Genomic DNA, 23,788 nt, shown 5'->3' with positions numbered 1-23,788 from the left:
CTTGGTGATACAATTTTGCGGCGTGCGGTGTGCGTTCGCAATTGCGAACATGTAGGTGCGGCGGGCAGCAACAATCTCGCACTCGCGAAATTACAAAAATTGCAATTCTGCACAAGAAATCCACTAGCAAGCAGCATAAACCTTCTGAAAATGATGATTTTTATCAGAATAACTCCTCAGGTTGACATTTGCCTGCACTTTTTTCGATTTGAGGCCTTTTGACTTTCTTTGGATCACTTTTGGATTAGAAATCAACTTTCACAAGTAAGCTTGTTTGGGGCATTACAGTTGCTGTAATGCTGTTCTGCAGAAAAACGAGTTTTGCAAAAGTGAAAGCATTCAGCAGGTGCAAAAGTTCAAACTCATCATTAGTAACCATTCCCTGTAGTGCTTCCTGACTGGAGCCCCTCCAGAGTTCAGTTGCTAGTTGCAACAATTGTATGACCCTGCTCTGACCCTCACAGCAGGCTCATAGAATAGCTACAAGTAGGCCACAAAGGTCCTGGAAAAAAATTGCACTGCAACAGAAAGCAAATTACAGATAAAGAAGCAGGTGCCAGACTGGAATTTTAAAACAGTGACACATTAATAAATCAACCCCAAATTAATTCATGTCAGTTGAAGCAGAGCAGGTGTGCTTGCTTTTTCCCCCCATAATCTACAGTGATGATGAACCAGAGGGTGGCATTGATGTACCAGAGGGTGGCATGGGTGAAACAGAGGATGGCAGGGGTGAAACAGAGGGTGCTGGGAACCTGTGATGATGAACCAGACGTAGAAACAACATAATCGCGACCGTTGCGAGCTGACATGTAAGTTCGCAATTGCGAACTGGTATAAAACCCTCGCGAACTGGCAGAAATCCTTGCAAACACAAAAAAAAATCCGCAAATTCCCAGTTCAGTTGCTAGTTGCAACAATTGTATGACCCTGCTCTGACCCTCACAGCAGGCTCATAGAATAGCTACAAGTAGGCCACAAAGGTCCTGGAAAAAAAAATTGCACTGCAACAGAAAGCAAATTACAGATAAGGAAGCAGGTGCCAGACTGGAATTTTAAAACAGTGACAAATTAATAAATCAACCTCAAATTAATTCATGTCAGATAAAGCAGGGCAGGTGTGCTTGCTTTTTCCCCCCATAATCTATAGTGATGATGAACCTGAGGGTGCATTGATGTACCAGAGGGTGGCATGGGTGAAACAGAGGGTGGCAGGGGTGAACAGAGGGTGCTGGGAACCTGTGATGATGAACCAGACGTAGAAACAACATAATCGCGACCGTTGCGAGCCGACATGTAAGTTCGCAATTGCGAACTGGTACAAAACCCTCGCAAACTGGCAAAAATCCTTGCGAACACAAAAAAAAATTCCGCAAATTCGCGAGAATTCGCGGATTTTGCGGATTGCGAGTTCGCAAATTCGCAAAATTTGCGAACGCCAGATTCGCAAAATTCACCCATGCTTACTCCTCACCACTATCCTCATCAGTCGACATGGGTGGGATGGGAGGCCGAGCAACTTGTTGGTCCAAGAGCAGTTCAATGTTATTGCGCAAGGCCAGGTTGTGGAGCATGCAGCAGGCAATCACGATCCTGCATACTTTGCCTGGTGAGTAAGGCAGGGCCCCTCCAGTCTTATCCAGGCACCGAAACCTAGACTTCAGCAGTCAAAAAGTACGTTCAACCACTCTACGTGTCCTTCCATGAGCATCATTGTATCGCATTTCACCCGCTGTAGTTGGATTACGTATGGGACTCAGCAGCCAAGGCCTGTTTGGGTACGCCGAGTCGCCTATGTAGGGGGATGAGAGACAGAAATATCACAACTAGAATTGGTGGGTACCCCATGCCACTCAGATATCACAACTGTCCCCACAGCATACTCATGAACAAGCCACACACGTTCTGGTCGCAGATTTTCCATCAGTTGGGGGACAATGCTGCTCCGCATGATGTGGGAGTCGTGTGCAGAGCCTGGAAATCTTGCAAACACATGGGATATGATGTTGTCGGCCAGGCACACCACCTGCACTTTGAGGGTATGGAAGTGCTTCCGATTCCTATACACCTGCTCACGTGCCCGTGGTGGAATGAGAGCGATATGTGGGCCATCAATGGAACACACTACGTGTGGTATCTGGCCCAGTGCATAGAAGTCTGCTTTGACTGCTGCCAACTCTGCCGGCCAAGGGAAATGGATGTAGTCATGCTTGTACATCATCATGGCTTTTAGAACATCCCGAAGTACCATGCTGAACATGGACTGTGACATCCCCCGGCATGTCCAACTGTTTACTGAAAGGTGCCAGTTGCAAAGAAGTGTAGTGCCGCCATCATCTTTGCTGTGGGTGTAATGGAACCTGGATAGGTTCTTCGTGGCTGCAGGTGAGGAGACAATTGGTCTACAAGCTCCATCAATCTACGTCGATCCAGACGGAATTTCCTGATCACCTCCTCATCAACCATATCCTCCAGCACAGTGTATGGGCGATGGACATTTGGAGCCCTCCTGTGTGGGAGTAGATGGAATGGAAGTCAATTCATAAACAACGCATGGCTGTGCAACTCAATCACATGTCATCCAACTCTACCAACAAGAAAAATGTTGTGGACAAATGTCATATGTGTGACATCTCTGATTGTCACTACAACACGGAGTGCCGTATGAACAATGTGCAGCCACTAGCAACATGATGTGTGTCAACATGTGCAATGCAACTTAGTCTCATGTCAACATTACTGCCAACAAGACATGTGTCATGACCCAAATATGTAGAAGCCTCATCACAGACACACATGCACGTGCAAGCACACAAACGATAATGATACACACACACCATGTCATAATGCACCACTGGCAACACCAAAAATGGTGAGCATACGGACATTACATGCATGGTGACACAACAGGCAACACACATACACTAAATGCATGTGTACCCCCACCATTGTTATTACCACACATTAACCACACACTGACAACAGATTCAGAATGTGGCGATACAGCCGTGATGTACTGTGTAGATGTGAAGAAGTTGAAACGTCTGTAGGGAAATACCCGACGTCAACACGTCGACATGCACATGTGTTGAACATTGTGTGCACACCGATGGGCATAGTATGAACACATGAAATACAGCATGACATATGAAGTTTTGCAATCACGCTCACAACCCTCATAACACAACTGCAGACTATACACCACGGTGCAGTGTCTGAAAATATACAATCATTGGCGCCGCCAAGGCGGTGCACTGCTTCCGCTATTTTCGAATGGGCATACGCGGGCCGCGTTCCCTCTTCCCATTGTCTGCATGTGCACGGACCGTCACGGTCACACATCGGCAACTGCATGTGCAAGCTTCCGGGACGGATGCTTCTTTTGCAAAATGTTCAATCACTGGCGCCACCATGGCGGTGCACGTATTCCGCGGGGAGGTGCAGGCCAACACATCCTTCAGATGATGTCAATGGACATGGCAGTTCATGACCCCCCTTACAGTCACTTTGCCTCATCCACCGTACACCGCCATGCCAGGCCCCGTCCACAACTGCCGTGCCAGGTCCGGTCCAGGACCGCCGTGCCAAGCATGTGACCCACGGCCTGCACAGCCCCGTCCACAACCGCCGTGCCAGGCCCGGTCCAGGACCGCCGTGCCAGGCATGTGACCCACAGCCTGCACAGCCCCATCCACAACCGCCGTCCCATGCCCGGCCCAGGACCACCGTGCCAGGCGTGTGAACACCCGTCGGTGGGTGACATGCCTGGCACGGCGGTCCTGCACCGGGCCTGGCACGGCGGTTGTGGACGGGGCTGTGCAGGCTGTGGGTCACATGCTTGGCACAGCGGTCCTGGGCCAGGCATGGCACGGCAATGGTGGACGGGGCTGTGCAGGCCGTGGGTCACATGCTTGGCACGGCGGTCCTGGGCCGAGCATGGCACGGCGGTTGTGGACGGGGCCTGGCACGGCGGTCCTGGGCCGGGCATGGCACAGCGGTTGTGGACGGGGCTGTGCAGGCCGTGGGTCACATACTTGGCACGGCAGTCCTGGTCCGGGCATGGCACGGCAGTTGTGGACGGGGCCTGGCACGGCGGTCCTGGGCCGGGCTGGGCCGGCCGGTGTACGGTGGATGATGCAATGTGACTGTAGGGGGGTCATGAACTGCCATGCCCATGGACATCATCTGAAGGATGTGTTGGCCTGCACCCCCCGCGGAATACGTGCCCCGCCATGGTGGCGCAAGTGATTGAACATTGTTGCAAAAGAAGCATCCGTCCCGGAAGCTTGCACATGCAGTTGCCGATGTGTGACCGTGACGGTCCGTGCACATGCAGCCAATGGGAAGAGGGAACGCGGCCTGCGTATGCCCAATCGAAAGTAGCGGAAGCAGTGCACCGCAACACCAGGGCCAGACATTGGCCCTTTTACAAACACGCATCCAGGGGTGACCAATTGCTGCCGACGTATGCCACTGACATGGGCTCAGGGCCCTATATATGTGTGATTTCCTAAAGCACACATTCAACGCTGTGAACCAGTGCTGCCTGTGACCATCACCTCGACCTCCTACTGCTGAGCTGACCACCGACTGCTGCCTGTGACCATCATCTCAACCTCCTGCTGCTGAGCTGGCCAGTGACTGCTGCCTGTGACCATCACCTCAACCTCCTGCTGCTGAGCTGACCAGGACCTTGCCATGCAGAGTGCGAGAGATCCGGTCTCGTCCCTTCACCGCCGCGGAACTAGATGTTCTTGTGGGCGGTGTGCTCAGCCACTACGAACAGCTGTACGGTGCACCCGGACAGGTGGTAAGTGCAGTGGTGTACATGTTGTTGGCCCTGAGGTGGTCAGTGGCTCCTGTCTTATGTCGGGCTGCCGGTGTGCTGTGGGACCTTGACATGTGTTGTGCAGGGCATGGCTGGATGTAGATACGTCTATCTACGTAGTATGTGCATGTCATACTGTCCACTAACATTATCCTCTTGTCTCCCATCATGGTAGGTGAAGATGCACCTTTGCAAGGCCATGTGGAGGAGCATAGCACGTGATGTACGGGCAGTGGGGGTGTGCAATAGATGACACACACACTGCCACAAACGCTGGGACGACATTTCCAGGCTGAGCAAGAATGTAGCGGAGATGACACTGGGGATGATTCCAAGAACGCCACGTCTGGGCCGACGCTCCATGACCCCTCACATGCACCGTATCATTGCTGTGACGCATCCTGACCTGTCCGACCGGCTGAGTGTGGATCAACAGCAAACTAGCGGTAAGCAGACTGTCTGTGAATGTTACTTGGGAGTGCAATGCATGTATTGGTGCTCAGACACAGTACTGACTTCCGTGGTGTGTATGTATCGCAGAAATGACATGTTGGTGCCATTGGCAGAGTGTAATTTGACATCCAGGTCCGGCATGTAGACACGCCACTTGCTTAGTAGTTGAGTGTTGAAGCACATGCCGTAGAGGTCTGTGGACCCATGGCAAGACATGTGTGCAGATCTACATGCTCCTGCTATGTCCGCATGCTGTACATGTTTCACGGCCACCACCGGTTATTTCATGTGAGGATGACTGGTAGGGGTGGGCCGTGTGCAGGATTGTGGCTAGATGTGTTTTGTCAGCAATGGAATTAGGGATTTCGTGTCCTTCTGTACCTGAGTGTGCCCATTACTTACACCTCTTTTCTGTGCATTTTAGCTTTGGCAGAGGGCACTCAGCCACAGACGGCGGAGATAAGTGGTGGCAATGCATCCGGATCTGATTTCACGCACACGCAGACTGACACAGAAGAGGGCAGCCCCGGATAGGGGGACAGGACCGTCCCTGAGGGCTCGCATGTCGAGTCACCATCGTCCTCATCTTCCGACAGTGTCGGTGAGTCAGCACTGTTGTCACAGACTTGGAGTGGGCAATCAACACCTTCGGTCGGGACACAGCATACAGGGCCCACACTGCCGCCACATGTACCAAGTACTGCTCTTGCACGCAGAAGTAGGGTGAGCAGAGTGGCCTTCGGTGCAGGCACCGCTGCCCCTGCCCCGGTGACCCAAAATGCACTTTGTGCTGAGGCTGTTGATCTGCTGCGACAGCTGTGTGTGGGTCAGAACAATATGATCAATGCATTCCAAGACCACGATAGGAAGTTGGGGCAGGTGGTGGCATTGATGGAAGGGATGCATGGCGATGTTGCTGGTCTACACAGGACAGTTCAGTCATTGGCAAGCAGTGTGTCGTCTGCCATTGTACAGTCGCATGGACAGGGTGCTACTTCTGTTCCCACATCTACACCACTGGATGTCTCAGGGGGGAGGGAATATTCTGACCAGGACTCTAATACAGGTTATTGCACTAGAAGCAGCCACAGAGAGCACGTCAGGGCACGGAGGGCACAGACACCATCCCCTAGGTCAGCAAAATCTGTTCACAAAGACAATGTCAGATACACTGGAGTTCACACACAGGATCCACAAGTGGTGTTGGGGGAAATGCCTTCACATGCTACACAGGCATCCCACACAAAAGGTACTCCCAAGGCAAGTGATACTCACAAGTCCATGGACACTCCCTTGGACAAGGACAGTCCAAAGACGAAGACACCTCTGAAGAGCAGGGACACTCCCAAGGACAGGGGCACTACTAAGGAAGGGGCCACTCCCAAGGGCAGGGACAAGGACTGTCCAAAGACTAAGGCACATCAAAAGAGCAGGGACACTCCCAAGGACTGGGACACTACTACGGAAGGGGCCAATCCCAAGGGCAGGGACAAGGACTGTCCAAAGACTAAGGCACATCAAAAGAGCAGGGACACTCCCAAGGACAGAGACACTACTAAGCAAGGGGCCACTCCCAAGGGCAGGGACAAGTCTGTCCAAAGACAAGGGCACATCAAAAGAGCACGGACACTCCCAAGGACAGGGAGACTACTAAGGATGGGGCCACTCCCAAGGGCAGGGACACACACAGGGAGAAGGTGTCTTCTGGAGACAGGTACACCACAGACGACAAGTCTGCTGCCAGGAACAGGGCACCGTCCAGGGAACAGGGAAAATCCAGAGACAACACTCCTCCTACGGACAAGGCACATCCAAGGGACAGGGCTTCTCCCATAGACACTGGCGCAATCAAGGACAGGCACACATCACCCCTGGCTGCACTGAGGCTGATGTTGTTGAAGGAACAGAAAACAGCTGTCTCCGCAGCGTAGTAACCCCATACCTCCACTCCCATCCTGGCCCGTCAGAAGCTGAGGAAGGAGTCACCTGTTGTTGCATCCCCCATTACACATGATGCTGAGTCAAGGCGGCAGGCACACAGCAAACGACAAACAGGGTCCAGCTATGTCCCCACAGAGCAGAGCCCCAGCAGCAGATGCTCCACCTTTGGTGGGTGATGTTTCATTGGAGTCCGCACCACTTGCCAGTCCTGTCACGTCCAGGGTGACCTCACATATCCCAAAGAAACGTAGACACACACCATTAACACCTAGCCATACCGATGTGGCTCTTGGACAGCTATCCCAAGCTCCCAGAGCCACCCTGCCACCTGGCCCATACAGCCCTGTGGCTCATCAATCCGGTGTTCTCAGTGGCGCATCAGAGGTTCACTCTCAGTTGTCAGATAGTGGCACTGTGTCTGTTGTCTGCTGTCATGCATCATGTTGTGGCACTGTCTCAGTTGTGCCCTCTCCTGTTTCTGGTGCTGGCAGTGTGTCTGGGTCGATGGCACATGTGTCGGTCACTAGAGCTGTGGCTGTGTGCCACACTCCTGGTTCTGGTGCTGGCAGTCTGTCTGGGTCTATGGCTCATGTGTCAGTCACTAGAGCTGTGGCTGTGTGTCACACTCCTGGTTCTGGTGCTGGCAGTCTATCTGGGTCTATGGCTCATGTGTCAGTCACTAGAGCTGTGGCTGTGTCGCACACTCCTATGCCTGGTGCTGGCAGTGTGTCTGGGTCTATGGCTCATGTGTCAGTCACTAGAGCTGTGGCTGTGTCGCACACTCCTATGTCTGGTGCTGGCAGTGTGTCTGGGTCTATGGCTCATGTGTCAGTCACTAGAGATGTGGATGTGTCGCACACTCCTATGTCTGGTACTGGCAGTGTGTCTGGGTCTATGGCTCATGTGGCAGTCACTAGAGCTGTGGCTGTGTCGCACACTCCTATGTCTGGTGCTGGCAGTGTGTCTGGGTCTATGGCTCATGTGTCAGTCACTACATCTGTGGCTGTGTGTCACACTCCTGGTTCTGGTGCTGGCAGTGTGTCTGGGTCTGCGGCTCATGTGTCAGTCACTAGGGTTGTGGCGGTGTCTCACACTCCAGTTTCTGGTGCTACCAGTGTCTCAGGGGCAGGTACTTCAGGCGCTCCGTGATGTGCGGTGTGTTTGAATTCACTCACATCTATTTGGAGTTGGTGTGTATATTGTCCATGTAAACGACTTTGGCATTGTCCTTGTCCTTGTGAGGGGTACCCTGCACCACGTACTTGTGCTGCCTCTGATGTACCTGTTGGATGCCATGGACTGTTGATGCACTTAGCCCCTCTCATGTGCTGCCTCTGATGTCCCTGCTCTGTTGGCCACAATGCCCTGTTGCTGTTCTGATACTGCAGTCTGCCCTCATGTGCTGCCTCTAATGTACCTGTTCAGTGCAATGAACGGTTGATGCACTTAGCTCCTCTCATGTGCTGCCTCTGATGTACCTGTTGGATGCCATGGACTGTTGATGCACCTAGCCCCTCTCATGTGCTGCCTCTGATGTCCCTGCTCTGTTGGCCACAATGCCCTGTTGCTGTTCTGATACTGCTGTCTGCCCTCATGTGCTGCCTCTGATGTACCTGCTCTGTTGGCCACAATGCCCTGTTGCTGTTCTGATACTGCTGTCTGCTCTCATGTGCTGCCTCTGATTGACCTGCTCTGTTGGCCACAATGCCCTGTTGCTGTTCTGATACTGCAGTCTGCCCTCATGTGCTGCCTCTGATGTACCTGTTCAGTGCACTGGATTGTTGATGCACTTAGCCCCTCTCATGTGCTGCCTCTGATGTACCTGTTGGATGTCATGGACTGTTGATGCACTTAGCCCATCTCATGTGCTGCCTCTGATGTCCCTGCTCTGTTGGCCACAATGCCTTGTTGCTGTTCTGATACTGCAGTCTGCCCTCATGTGCTGCCTCTGATGTACCTGCTCCGTTGGCCACAATGCCCTGTTGCTGTTCTGATACTGCAGTCTGCTCTCATGTGCTGCCTCTGATGTCCCTGCTCTGTTGGCCACAATGCCCTGTTGCTGTTCTGATACTGCTGTCTGCCCTCATGTGCTGCCTCTGATGTACCTGTTCAGGGCACTGGACTGTTGATGCACTTAGCCCCTCTCATGTTCTGCCTCTGATGTACCTGTTCGATGCCATGGACTGTTGATGCACTTAGCCCCTCTCATGTGCTGCCTCTGATGTACCTGTTGGATGCCATGGACTGTTGATGCACTTAGCCCCTCTCATGTGCTGCCTCTGATGTCCCTGCTCTGTTGGCCACAATGCCCTGTTGCTGTTCTGATACTGCTGTCTGCTCTCATGTGCTGCCTCTGATGTACCTGCTCTGTTGGCCACAATGCCCTGTTGCTGTTCTGATACTGCAGCCTGCCCTCATGCGCTGCCTCTGATGTAACTGTTCAGTGCAATGGACTGTTGATGCACTTAGCCCCTCTCATGTGCTGCCTCTGATGTACCTGTTCGATGCCATGGACTGTTGATGCACTTAGCCCCTCTCATGTGCTGCCTCTGACGTACCTGTTCGATGCCATGGACTGTTGATGCACTTAGCCCCTCTCATGTGCTGCCTCTGATGTACCTGTTCGATGCCATGGACTGTTGATGCACTTAGCCCCTCTCATGTGCTGCCTCTGATGTACCTGCTCTGGTGCCCACAATGCCCATGCTCATGCATACACTGTGATTATACCCCTATTATGTGTAATAAAGCAAGTCAATCATGTGTCGTGGTTTGTCGTTGTCATTCCTGCTTGTGTACTCCAGTAGTGTATTTGTCTTTGCTTCAAATCAGTGGTTTCTGAAACATGACACTCCCCCTCTCAATGTCACGACCCTGGCAGGTACTCCCCTCCGGACAGGGAATGGTTAGTAGCGTACCTGCGTCATCATCCATAGTGGGCCAAGACTTGCACGTGGTGGATCGCGAAGAGTATCGGGTAAGCGTGTAGTGCTGGGTCCATGACGGCGAGCAGCTTGTGGTGGGTATCTCTGCTATGTATGGTATCTTCGCTGTGGGGAATCCGCCGTGTTCAGGCAGGTTGTTTTTCCGCAGCGGTTTTATGTGTATTTTCCGCCATCTTAATTTGGGGGGCGGTCGTAGACGTCAGTCCGTACGGCAGAGTCTCTGGATTGGTTACGTCCGCCGCGTGGTCGGGTGTAGTTGGGCGGCGGTGCGTGCTCTTCCGTCGCGGACGGAATTTTGACACTCTTTCCTATCCTGATATGGTGGGCGGAGTGACCGCGACAGGCGGACACAGAAACGGCTTTTTCTGCATACTCCAGGGCTGCGGTCGCACTTCCGTCCACCATCATAATGAGCCCCTATATTTGGAGAATTTGGAAATTGATATGGATAATGCTATAATGTTAAAGTAGTCTCATTAAATGTTAAAGGTTTACGTCATCCTGTTAAGCGGACAAAAAATTTAGATTATTTAGGAAGTTGCAAAGCGGATATTTTTCTTGTACAGGAAATTCATATAGATGACAAAATCTTAGATTATATGAACAAAGTGGGTTCATAATATTGTCTCTTCTCCTGCAAATGGCAACAAAATGTTGTGGCTATTTTTTTTGCAGAAACATTACATAGCCAAATGTTGAGTACATTTTCAGATACTGAAGGGAGATATGTCATAGTTAAAATTAAAGTTTATGATTCAGTCATGTTTTTATTAAATGTTTATGGTCCTACTGCTGATGATCTTGCTTTTTGGTCTAATCTTACAACTGAAGTTCTAAAGTTGGGTAGAGTTCCTTTCATAGTTGGAGGTGATTTTAATATTATCTGATCCCTTATTAGATAGAATATCTCTTACTAAATTTCGACCTCCTAAAGTTTTTTTTGCTTTCAAATAATTTATTCAAACCACAGAGCTAGTTGATAATTGGCGACTACACTTCCCTACAGAAAAAAGTAGTACATGTTTTTCTAACCCACACAATTCTCACTATAGGCTTGATTATCTATTAGTTTACAAGCAACTTATTAACTCTGTGATTACTCCTAATATTGGTAACATTGACATGGGATCATACTTTGATTTATTTTGTTTTGAATTTAAATTCAACTTTTACAATGCAATCTGGATGGCGAATGAATACTGGTATTGTTCTTCATGAACATATGTAACCTACGCTTTCAAATGCTATTCATGATTATTTCCTTCCTAATCCTGAAGGTTCTACTTCCATGGTCAATAGATGGGATGGTTTTAACGCTTATAATTTAGATATTGCTATTTCTCTTATGGCCCATGAAAATAAAACTTGTAATGCAAATATTAATAATTTTGAAAAACAAATTGCAAAATTTGAGAAACTTTTTATTACGTCTAATGATCATCAATACAGAGTCAAATTGCAAAAACTTTGATATGAGTTTAACTCAATCCTTAGAAGAAGAGCTGGCATTCAGATTTCAAATTCTAAAGCCAAATTTAATTTTACTGCCAATCGATCTGGAACACATTTAGCTAATTATTTGCGCATTATAAAAGATAAAACTCAAGTAAATTCACTTCATGGCCCTAATGGTGAAATTGCTTTCGTCCCAAAATTATATCGTTAATGAATTTTTGGATTTTTACTCCACTCTCTATGATAAACTCAATTTTAATGATGTTTCTTTAATTGATTCTCTTTTTTACTAAATGTGGATTACCCAAGATTTCGCAATCAGATATAATTGGGCTTGATTCACCCATTACTCAAGATGAAATTCTATCAGCAATAAAATCTCTTTAAAAGAAATAAGTCCCCTGGTCCCGATGGTATTCCGGCTGAGTTGTATAAAGAATTTCAACTACTGCTTACTCCTTTTTGTATTTCAACTTTTTGCCTTTTTTGGTTCTACGGGAATTACCTCATATTCTTTTACTGAGGCTTTAATTATTGTACTTCCCAAACCTGTTAAGGACCCCACACTTATGTCAAATTATTGTCCTATCTCTAAACCAGGATTGAAAATTATATGCCAACATACTTGCTTCTAGATTATCTCCTGTGTTAGATTCTATTATTCATCCAGATCAATCTGGTTTTATAAAGAAGATACTCTGTAAACAATACAAGAACTTTGCTACATGTTATTGAACAAGGTTCCACTTTAACTCTACCATCAGGAATTTTTGCAGTAAAAGCTTTTGATAAAATTCACTGGCAACTTTTATTCTGTACATTATTATCATTTAATTTTGGTGACATATTTATCTGCAAGATTTCTGCTTTATACTCTACTCTACTGCTCGTTTATTTATCAATGGCCAAATTTCAAACCAATTCTCTCTTTTTAGAGGTACAAGACAAGGTTGCCCCATTTCTCCGCTTTTGTCTCTTTTCAGTATTGAACCTTTACTTACCTCCATAAGAAAATGTGATAAAATTAATGGAATCAATATTAAGGATGTTATTACTAAAACCTTAGCTTTTGCTGATGATGTGCTTTTATTTATTAGTGATCCTATATCCTCATTCCCTTCCCTATTTGAGATTATTTCACTGTATTCCACAGTTTCTGGATATAAGTTAAATACTAATAAACCCTATTTTTTTCCCTTTAAATATTTATTTTACTCCTGATATGATACCCATGAATAAAATTATTTGGTAAATGGATAAATTGAAATATCTAGGTATTCTGTTCTCTTCATCCATAAAATCAACAATAATGCTGAACTGTGGCTTTTTCTTAAATTATATTAAAGATAAAATATCCAAATGGTCACCTTTCATGGTGGGTACGAATGGACTCTATAAAAATGAGTATTGTTCCTAAAATCCTTTACACCCTTGCCATGATTCCTACTCAATTTTCATTAAAGTTTTATAAAGATTTTGACAAACTTCCCTCCAAATTTCTTCGGAATAACAAGTCACCTCATATTAGTTATAAAAAAATTAAAAATGCCCAAATGTAATGCAGGTTTTGGATTACCTGACTTTTTTTTTAAAGCTTTCATTTTAAAAAAACGTTCCCTATGGTTTATCCATTCCTTTTTGAGTAATCCCCCTATTTGACTTCTTATTGAGAAATCAATAGTAAAACCTTTTCCACTACCCACTTTGTTAACCATGTCTAATAAATCACCATTTTTTCATAAATCTAATATTTTAAAATCCACTAAACTAATTTTTAATGCTTTAGATTCAATCTTTCAGTCACCCATCTTCACTACCGTAGATATGTCATTACCCAGTCAATAAACTCAATAGAAGTAATAGTTACATGGATTAGTGCTGGTATTTGTTTTTATCTTAAAGATGTCCATTACAATAATGCATTCATATCATTTGAATCTTTACAAACAAAATTTAGTTTACCTCCTTCTGACTTTTCCAAATATGAATTTTTGTGTAATTCTATTTTAGATTCATTTCCTCACATTATTCCTTCTAATGTTAAATCTGATTTATCAATTTATATCCAAACTGTTTCCACTTTATCACATGGTGTTTCTATTTTATATAAAAAAACTATCTATTTCTCTAGGAACCAACATTAATTGGATTTCGGTATTTTGGAATAATGAACTTTCAACCTCTTTTTCTACTGTTGCATGGAAAGATATTTGGCTTATTAGTATTTCTGGTTGGTTACCTGTTGCGCTGTATCAAACTAACTCTTATATTTTGTACAACTGTTTATGGACTCCTTTACATTTATTTCAAGCTAAACTTCTTACGTCTTCAACTTGTTGGCACTGTAAATTACATCCTGGTTTATTACAACATATGCTTTTTGATTGTCCTTTAGGTGTGTCCTATGTCTAAATATTATTATGACTACAGAATTGATTACTAAACTGAATCAACTGACCAGAAAAAATAATTGGCAAATGTAATCAATCACATAATGTGTTTGTTTTGTTAACTATCTCTAATATCTGTGTGTCTTTTTTGTTTTTTCGTTCACTGTGATTTTGTGACCAAATGGATCATCTTCACGGGTGAATTCCAGGTGATATAGTTTATTTCACTTTTTCACATCAAGCAGTAGCATTGTCTTAAGGTCCTGATGAAGCAGGAGGTGATCCTTTGACTCTATATCCACTGCAGAAACATGTCGACCTACAATCCATCTTAGTAGTTATTTGTTCAACACTACTTTGCACTGTTTTTATCTTTGGGTGTGGATAGGATTCCATTAAAATCGTTTTTTTCCACTTCCACAACCCAATCTTAACCTACCATTTTGCACTCAGCACTGTTACTTTATCACATTTTCTTGCACTGCTAGTCAGTTTATCCCCTGATGCCATTTAATCTCGTCACTACACCAGAGATTCCTTCCATCAGATTAGGCTACAATCTACCTAATCCATAGTGGATGAACACCACTTCCTTCGGGTGAAGGATCCCAAATGATGTAGGGCGGTACAGGATGGGAATCTGATGGGAATCATTTTTACCACAAATTATTCTCTGTGGCTTTCGTGATTGTATCCCTTAGATAACACAGGTTTTTCTAGATAGTTCTACTTGCTGACCCATTGTTATCCTAATAATTAGTTTGTGTAAATCATTAGGGATGATAGCAATGCATGGTCAATAAATATTCCCTTTTGACCCTACCTGTTTATTGATTACATGTTACACATTTTGGACTGAAGTTTGGGATATTATAAAAAAGATATTTAATATTCATGATGATGTTTCATTCAAAATGCTAATCTACAAATCTGTTGCTCTCTCGTTAAACGTAAATGACTTAGAAGGTAAACTATTTAATTTTCTACTATCAGCTGCTTTAAAATTAATTACATTCTGTTGGAAAGATGTTTCACTATTGTCAGTTCATTCTTGGTGGTCATGAGTTATTTTTACCAGAAGAGGAGCTCAGTTATCCTTGACTGGTATTAATCATAAGTCTAACTCGTATCACTCTTTTTGGAAACCTGTTGATATATATTTACCTTCTTAATTACATATTTATATCTAGCTATTTATTCCTATTATAATAGTCCAGTATTCATGTTATAGAAGCTCTATTTTATAGTTAATGCAATGTTTTTATAGCTATTTCCTTTCCCTCCCCTTTTATTTTTCAATTAATATATATTTACTGTTGTTACCTACTGTAATCTAATTGATGTTCTTGTTATCTCTATATTGTAATTGGGTATTTTTCTTTCAATAATATTTTTTCTGTATTGTCTTTGTTTATTGCTTATTATGAAAACTCAATTAAATATTTGGAACACAAAGTTCACATTCTTATTTGTTCTAGCATTTGAAATTATACTTTAAAGTTCTTCTCTTAGCAGAGCCAATGTCACGGCTATTGGTGTTATCTACAGTTCTGGGATATTGTATTTCAAGTTTTCATTAATATTAGTCACTTATAAAACAATGAAACTCTTCCATTAAATCCATGAGAGGAAAAGTGCACTTCTGGTGTATATTATATTTAAATATGTCAGTAATATTAGTCACTGTCACCAGTTAAACAATTAAACTGTTCCATTAAAACAATTAGATGGAAAGTGATCAAGAAAATGACTAAAACCAAGTCGCAGTTTCGTATAAAGCAAATCATTTATCTAGATTAACATAAAACTGGCTGCAATTTGCCCCCAGTATTTTTGCAACCAGAGTGGTAATTTGGTCATTATGCATAATACTGATTTGGAGTAAGTCGCAATTCGACCTAACTCTTGAACAGCAATGAGGTCAGTCACACATTGTGACCTCAAAAACGCTTTCTACATCTGGCCCTAAGTCTTAAGGTTTTCTTATTTATGATATTCAAGAAAACAATGAAAAGATCACATGGATCTTCTCCTATCATTGCTGTTCATATTAAATGCCTAAAAAACTATGAAACAACCTAATCTCAAGTTTGTGAAACCAATCTTTTCAATGGCCTCTGATTGTAGGTATCATTACTTCTTTTTTCAATAAAGCTTCACAAAACATTACACTGATCTTGGGGAGTCATTGATCATTGAAATATCATCTACCCTTAAGCCATCAACAAATAAAAAGCTCAATAAAAGTAAATCATGGAGGGTGTTTTACTTAAGATGACTCAAATGTACACCATCTAGAGGGCATGATTCATACAAATGCTACACAGCAGCCTGTCATAACCATTGACTCCTCATCTTCCTTAAGAGAAACTACATAGTTTTCAGTATACTAAACCATCACAGCTAACCTAAAAGCACTGAACAGGCAATCACTCAAACTAAAATTGCAGGTAGGCCTATTACAGTCTTTGGCTACCTGCATCTCTACTTTTAATATTAACACCAAAAACCTGCAATCTGAACATGATCTCTTGCGCTAACCTCAACCAACAATGAGCTGTGCCTACTCCACAATAGTGGATGAACACTCCACACTCCCTGGATTGCCATCATTATTTTTTGACAATATAAAGTAATTGTACTGTCCTAGTGATGAGTCTCCCTTCAGAGACAGTCGCTTAGCAGTGGGTAGCACTTCTTGACTGACTAATCAACTATCATAAAGGCCACAGAGAGTGTGAGGAATGGGCTGGATCTAACTGATAATAAATGTAAATCATTTGGTGAAGCTTCAACAGAGTGTTTCAATGTCATGGCAATGATCATGAATGTTAAACCTTTAATTAGAAAGGATAAAAAGGAATTACTATGAATTAGAAAGTGGATAGAAAAGCCATTTTCAAAAATGCACCATCTCTCTGTAACTAAAACAATAAAGGAGTGATGTAAACGTTAACCCACTATTTAACATAAAGCTATCTTGAAGACCCATAAACAAGTATTAAAAGAGACAGCTTGCACTGAAACCAAGGAGTCATCATTTTAGACACATCAAATCACAATTCACATGTGGATATGAAATAAGAATCTTCACACCGTATTGACACAATTGGGAGTCCAAATACACAAGAAAAAAAATCGTTCTTACTAAACCAAAACAATACTCCAGCCACACACTAGATCACCAGATTATCAACAGCAGCTATTAAGCATATGAAGTACCTCAACAAAGAACATAAAACATTCTACTTTAAGAAATTGGTCCACTGTGAGATCTTCCAAATATGTACTTGGTCTATGTAAAAAATTAAAAAGCAAATTTATTTTCACTCCAGAATACGGGTCCCGAGGAAGGGAAGATATAAAAAATATAAGTAACATTCTACAGATTTCCTCAAATATCTCAACACTATCAAAGTTCGGATCCGAAGACATAATAAGCATTGAACTTATTCCAATGCCCTTACACTTTGACAAAGAGGCAACATGAAAATCTAACCAGAGAGAAGATAAGGTTCAAAACTCAAGGAACACATTTGCACACTGGGGAATAAATGTGCAACAAAAAAGGAAGAAAATTATCCTATAGCAAAGCCTCATAATTCCTCAACTGATTCCCAACTCTAGGCCTGCTCACTACATTGATGTGTGCTTGTAGGAAATTCATTGTATCTGGTTGGTCACAACAGATTCTTTGCCTTTCACTGGACCCAATTTTTCTCTGTACCTAGATCGCTCATCACTGTTACCCCTGGTAAACAGGAGTAAAGTGCATGTGATCCCACTTTAAACATCGTTAAACTGAGTTGGCAACATACCTGGCTGACTGAGGAGAAACCGAGCATGCTGTGGAGAGGCTCTGCTGGGGACTTTGACACCTGAAAACCCTTGTGCCTGTTCCTTGTGCATATTAGCATGTCATCGGTCTATGGCATTGTAGCTGCCAATGTACCTGGCTGACTTAGGGAAAGCAGAGCCTGCTACATGGTCGCTGAAAAAGCCCCTTCCACCCAGAGCTGCATTTTCCCTGGTGCAGCATGGTGACTGGCACCCAGTGATAGCTGCTGATGGATGGGCCTGTAGCTCCACCCATCTTCTACTCCTTGAAGAGGAGGCCTTAGCTCATGGAAGAAAGGTTATCAATCCAGCCCGCTGAGGTCAGCCCTCAGCCAGGCGCTGGTTATGGCTGACTCAGAGAAATATGACATTTCTGGATGATCCAAAAGCAGTACAAATATAACTTTGGACTCTGCAGAATACTTCTTATCACACCTGTTATAATGGACTTTAGTGCGTGTCTGGAATCTGTAGGCCTTAGGAAAGTTAATCTAGCCCATGGGCTCCACATCCCCATAGGGGAATAATGAAGTGAAAAACAGTAAAATACACTGATTTTCCCTGGCATGTTTCTTCCCAGTGCATAAATCCTATTCCATGTCACCACCACATTCTGCATAAGTCCTGCCACACCATATGGCCGGGATGCCCGCCACCCCCTCCCAACACCAATTCCCCATGGGAGGAGACAAACACAAGTTTCAGTTTTTGGAAGGCGGGGGGGAAGTTACCCCCCCGGCCGTATTTATTAAAATATGAAACAAAATTTAAAACTTTAAATTAAAACGTTTCATAAATTATGTACAATTTTTCTTTCATTACATTTTGATGAAGACATGTTCTTTGGCTAACCTTAACAGATCTCTAATACAAAGGTTTCCTAGCCGAGTCTAGCATCCTGAAAATGCATAACATTCTAAAATAAAATTGTACATCCTAGCATTAAGGGCCAACGGCAAGGTCTTAACCGGTGTCAGATCCCTACTACCAAATTCCCGCCCTCACGGTGTGAGTGGCGCATGCGCAGAGGACTTTACCCTCGTTGCCAACTGTAACTTCCCTTGTCGTGGGGGCCCCCTTTCACTCGACGCCATCTTAAAGGTTGTCCGAGTTCCCGTGTGAGGTATCTGTAAGAAGGACAGCGTGGACTCCCCCCCCTTGCCCACACTCTCTTCCGCCGGAGCGGATATCCGGCCCCCGGGAAATTCGTAGGAGGGGCATATAGCCGTCTCCCCCCTGGGAGGGGCCTATGGCCGTCTCCCCCTAGGCGACCCATCCGTAGTGGGTGCCGCCTCCCTGTGGGAGGGGCCAATGGCCGCCTCCCCCCAGGCGCTCCCATCCGTACTGGGTGGCGTCCCCCCTAGGGACCTTGAAATCACTGCTCACCGATCATGACCTTCCTTCCGAGCACTGGAACAAGAGGACGCTTCATTGGATTACCGCTCTATTTATCCATCTGCGGGAGGGCGGGGGCCCTCCTCGGGTACGCCCATCCGTGCGCGGACTTCTGGGTGGGTGTCTAGGACAACCCCTTCTGGGCCGGAAGGGCGTGCTCCGGCTACGCCGCTTTGGGCATACCAGCCGAACCACGCCCCCCGCCCACAATGGTTTCCCGGGGGGATCGGGGCACCCATCCATACGTTCGGGGGGACCGAGTGGTCTTCCCTTTCCATTCACTTTGTAGCTGCTCCTGGATTGCGCACGGCATGAATCTCCCCTGTGCAGCCCGTACACGTGTGCACACACATGTACACATATGTCTGCATGTAACTAGCCCGGTGTCCTTTACTCCAGCTGCTGTGCAGCGGCCTTGCCAAGCCAAGGGGACACCAGTAAAATCCACATGCAGTCTTTTATCCTGAGTTCACTGTGGGTGAGACCCAATTTATGAGGCTCTCCCACAGTAAAAGCTCACCAAATAGGTGCTCCAAAAACTAAAAATCCGGGCGGCCCAAAGTGTCAGAAACAATGTTTTTCTTCAAGAAAGTTCAATGTCCCTTACTGAAGAGGGACTTAGAGACATTTTCAAACTTTTCCTCTTCCAGACCTTACCCAGGACCAACTTGAACTCCATTGTAGCTGGCCTGAAATCACACTTAGACCCCAGTATTTTCTTCCATAACTTATCATTGGCGCTTAGTGCTGTATAGCACTATTGCTACCTAAAACTTAAAAAATAAGTATCTCTGGTTCCCCTTATTGTATTTTTGTCATTTTTGGTACTGCTTTGTTTATTATGTTTCAATATGTTTTTCTGATTCAATTTGGCGCTTTGACTTTATTACAGGTATAATGCTATAATAAATACTTTCCACATTTCCCTAAATTAAGCCTGTCTGCTCTGTTTCATTGAGCTCTGGTTAACTTTGTGACTTTGGGGTTCATCCAGACAAGTTGGTGTCATTATTCCTTGTGGTGAGCAACCACCCACCTGAATTAATAATCTACTTTCTTACAGCACTTCAGAAACCAACATAAGATGATCAGACATAGGATGTTCATAAAAACAAGAGAATTTTATCAGAGACATTGTTCCATAACATCAACCAATCCAACTATTTATGATGCTATTTGGTCTTGGCTCTCTTCTTTGTGCCGGCATTCAGGAACACACACATAAACATTCCCCTTCATCTTCTTCACACTTTTCCTAAGCTACTTGTTCACTAATGTCTTAGAACGTCCTGGCATTAAAGAAATTACTACGGACCATAAAGCCAGATTCAATTATATCAAAGTGGGATATTCTATGCACACAGGAAACTTAGGTCCCAATTACAACTTTGGCGCAGTTGCGCCAGCTCTCTCCCGGCACAGCTGCAAGAAAGTCGCACAAAGAAGAGTTGCACTCGTGTAAGGAAGGCGGTCCTTTGCCTTTCCCATGGTGGTGTCTGGAAAACATGGCACCGGAATATGAATGGCAAACACAATTCCTAGCAATCAAACGTTATCAAGAAATACTACTATCAGTATAAAATGAAGCAAATACTAGGCCATATCATTATGGTCTTTTCTGGCGAAGTGCAGAACGAGCACCTATTTTACGGTCCTGAACGTGGTTAAGTGAATTTATTTAATTCAGCACTTCTCTGTGTTACAACTTTATTTTCAGACAGCACAGCACTGAAACAGAAAGAAGGAAAGTTGGTGGTTTCCATTTCTGAACTGTACTATTTAAATATGAAGAACTAACTCAGAGAAATGTCAGGATTTTGTGTTTTACACTTACTGGCAATTATAACAGGCGCTGGGCTTTGATCCTGCCAATGGTTGTCTTTCAGGCGATCTCTCTTTTTGCCTGTCAACAGCAATTAAGATAAATAGCATTTTGTTAATCAAACGTGTAATGAGTTCCATGCTGTTATAGTCAGTACTTAATTTGTTAAAAGGATGACTGCTGGTGCTCAAAGCTTGACTCAGAATCCCGCTCAGTCTATTTAAATGTGGACGCGCTGAATGCCAAAGCTCCGTTATCTTTACGTCACCTCTTGACTCCTTGATCGACTACCAGGCACTCCCTCCCCTTTATCTCACTCTTATAGGTTCCTGCTTTCTCTGATGATGACGGTGTCTTTCTCCTCCTCGTCTTTCCGATGTGTTTATTGTGTCCCTCTCTTTCTCTCAGTGACCATTTGAAGCAGAAAGAAGCACCGGTTCCCCAAAACTCGGTGCGGTGGTCCCGCACCGGTAACCACTAGCTCAAATTAATCACTAGATAGTGGATACATGTCAGATGCAGGGATTTTTTTTTTAATCCTTTGGATAAATCCAGGGCTCAAGTCAGGGTACCACCCGGGTGGACGGCGTGACGCATCTGTGCCGGAAATGTGGCGCATTGCTGGAGTTGCGTCGCAAGCGCGACGCAGCTCCAGCAAGGCTCGGGGGTAGATTTATGATAACTGGCGCATCCCCAGGGATGCGCCAGTTATTTTGCGCCGGTGCTCCGCCACCCACGGTGCGCCGCATTTACAATGCGGCGCACCATGGGGCAAAAACGGCACAGATGCCTGACGCATCTGTGCCGTTAAGGTGGCGCATTGCTGGAGTTGCTTCGCAAGCGCGACGCAGCTCCAGCAAGGCTCGGGGGTGCCCCATCTTTACAATGCTGCGTCAAGACCTACGCCTGCTTCAAGCAGGCGCAGGGTTTTGACGCAGCATTGGCCTGAAAGTGACTCAGCCACTTTTGCGAGGCGCACCTGCCCCGGAACGCCCACCCTGCACCGGAACGCCCACAAGCGGCGCAGGGCTTTACAACATGACGCATCTGCCTAGATGCGTCACATTGTAAATCGGTCGTAGGGATGCGCCACGTTTACGCCGCAGTTGCGTGACACAAACGTGACGCATTCCCAACATAAATCTGCCCTTATGTGCACAATGCTGCGTCAAGACCTACGCCTGCTTCAAGCAGGCGCAGGGTTTTGACGCAACATTGCCCTGAAAGTGACTGAGTGAAATCTCATAGATTTCACTCAGCCACTTTCAGGAGGCGTTCCTGCGCAGGAACGCCCCCCCCCCTGCGCAGGAACGCCTCCTTATGGCGCAGTGCTTTAGAACGTGACGCATCTCCTAGATGTGTCACGTTGTAAATAGGGCGCATTGTTTTCGCCGCATTTGCGTCAAATAAAGTGACGCAATTGCGGCGCAAAGAGGCGCAACGGCCTAATAAATCTGCCCGAAGTGTCTCAGCTGTATGTCACACGCTCGCTTCTCTGATGCAATCGCATCTAAGGGGTGAGCGAGGGGAGGCAATGAGTCTGATGGTGCAAGCCACCTTTCGTGACATCACTTCCTGTCGTGACGTCAGCGTACACCTCACTTCTTTTTTTAGGACGTGTGCTCTGGATAAATCTCTATTTTACTTTGCACAATTGTGGTAAAAAAACACTTAATAGATTTTGTAATGACTTTCAATATACAATATAGAGACATGCAGGCCTTGAGGGACACATTATAAGCGACTTTAATCAGCTTTCGAGCGAGAGTCATGTCTCCTTCCTTAACAATTCATGTAAGTGCATTTCCACTTCTTTCAGTTTATTTGCTCCTTGTCAAAAGTCAAGTCATTTCATGGAGTTCCCTTCTGCATAACAACCATCTTGCGAAATAAAGACTATGGGGCAGATTTACATGCCCTTTGTGCCACTTTTGCGTCACATTTAACATGGGAAAAGTGACGCAAAAGTAGTACAAGGGGCTTGTATATCTGCCCCATATTCTCATGGAGAAAGGAACAGGTAACCACTGGAGATACAACGCTGGACTCAAGCTTTCTTTGCAGGAAACTTTAACTTTCTCTATAACAGTGCCTATGGACAAACAATCTCCCTTTATCACAATTTACCCCTTATTCCACCAGTCTTCTCCTGCAACAGAAAGTGTCAGTCAAGACAGTAGAGTATAATAACCCCATAATAGGGGCATTTGTAGTCCCGGAAGCTACTATTCTTTAATATCTTTGCTGTACTTTCATTTGATTTAGCAAGTTTAAGCTTGCCTCTTCAAAATCCAATTTCTCGGAGCGCATCATGATACCTAACACTTTCTACACCTGCCTCTAGATGCACTTTTATTGAAGCAACAGCTGCACCCCGGTGGGCATTATTCACTAGATAATCCGAGGCAGCCATGGGCACTCCTGTCACAATTTCATGATGGCGGAGTTCACAAATTACGTCTGCTTATTGCACCCTCCAACCAGTGAAGACACCAAACCAGATATGCAGATGTGGAAGCCTGCCAATGAAACACAATTTAAAAAAAAAATCTTTATTGGTATTTAGGTATAAACAACGGTACAACAGTATCTCCAAGGCAGGGAAGAAGTAAAATTAGAGCGACGAGCGGGAGGGGAAGGGAGATGGGGGAGCACGGCATAAAGCAAAAAAAGCACACAGCAGTAGTATGCTTAGTTTGCGACCTCAAGTAACACCAATGGG

The sequence above is a fragment of the Lissotriton vulgaris genome, chromosome 5, assembly GCF_964263255.1.
Source record: "Lissotriton vulgaris chromosome 5, aLisVul1.2, whole genome shotgun sequence".
Lineage (NCBI taxonomy): Eukaryota > Metazoa > Chordata > Amphibia > Caudata > Salamandridae > Lissotriton > Lissotriton vulgaris.
Note: the sequence above shows the minus strand (reverse complement) of the source record.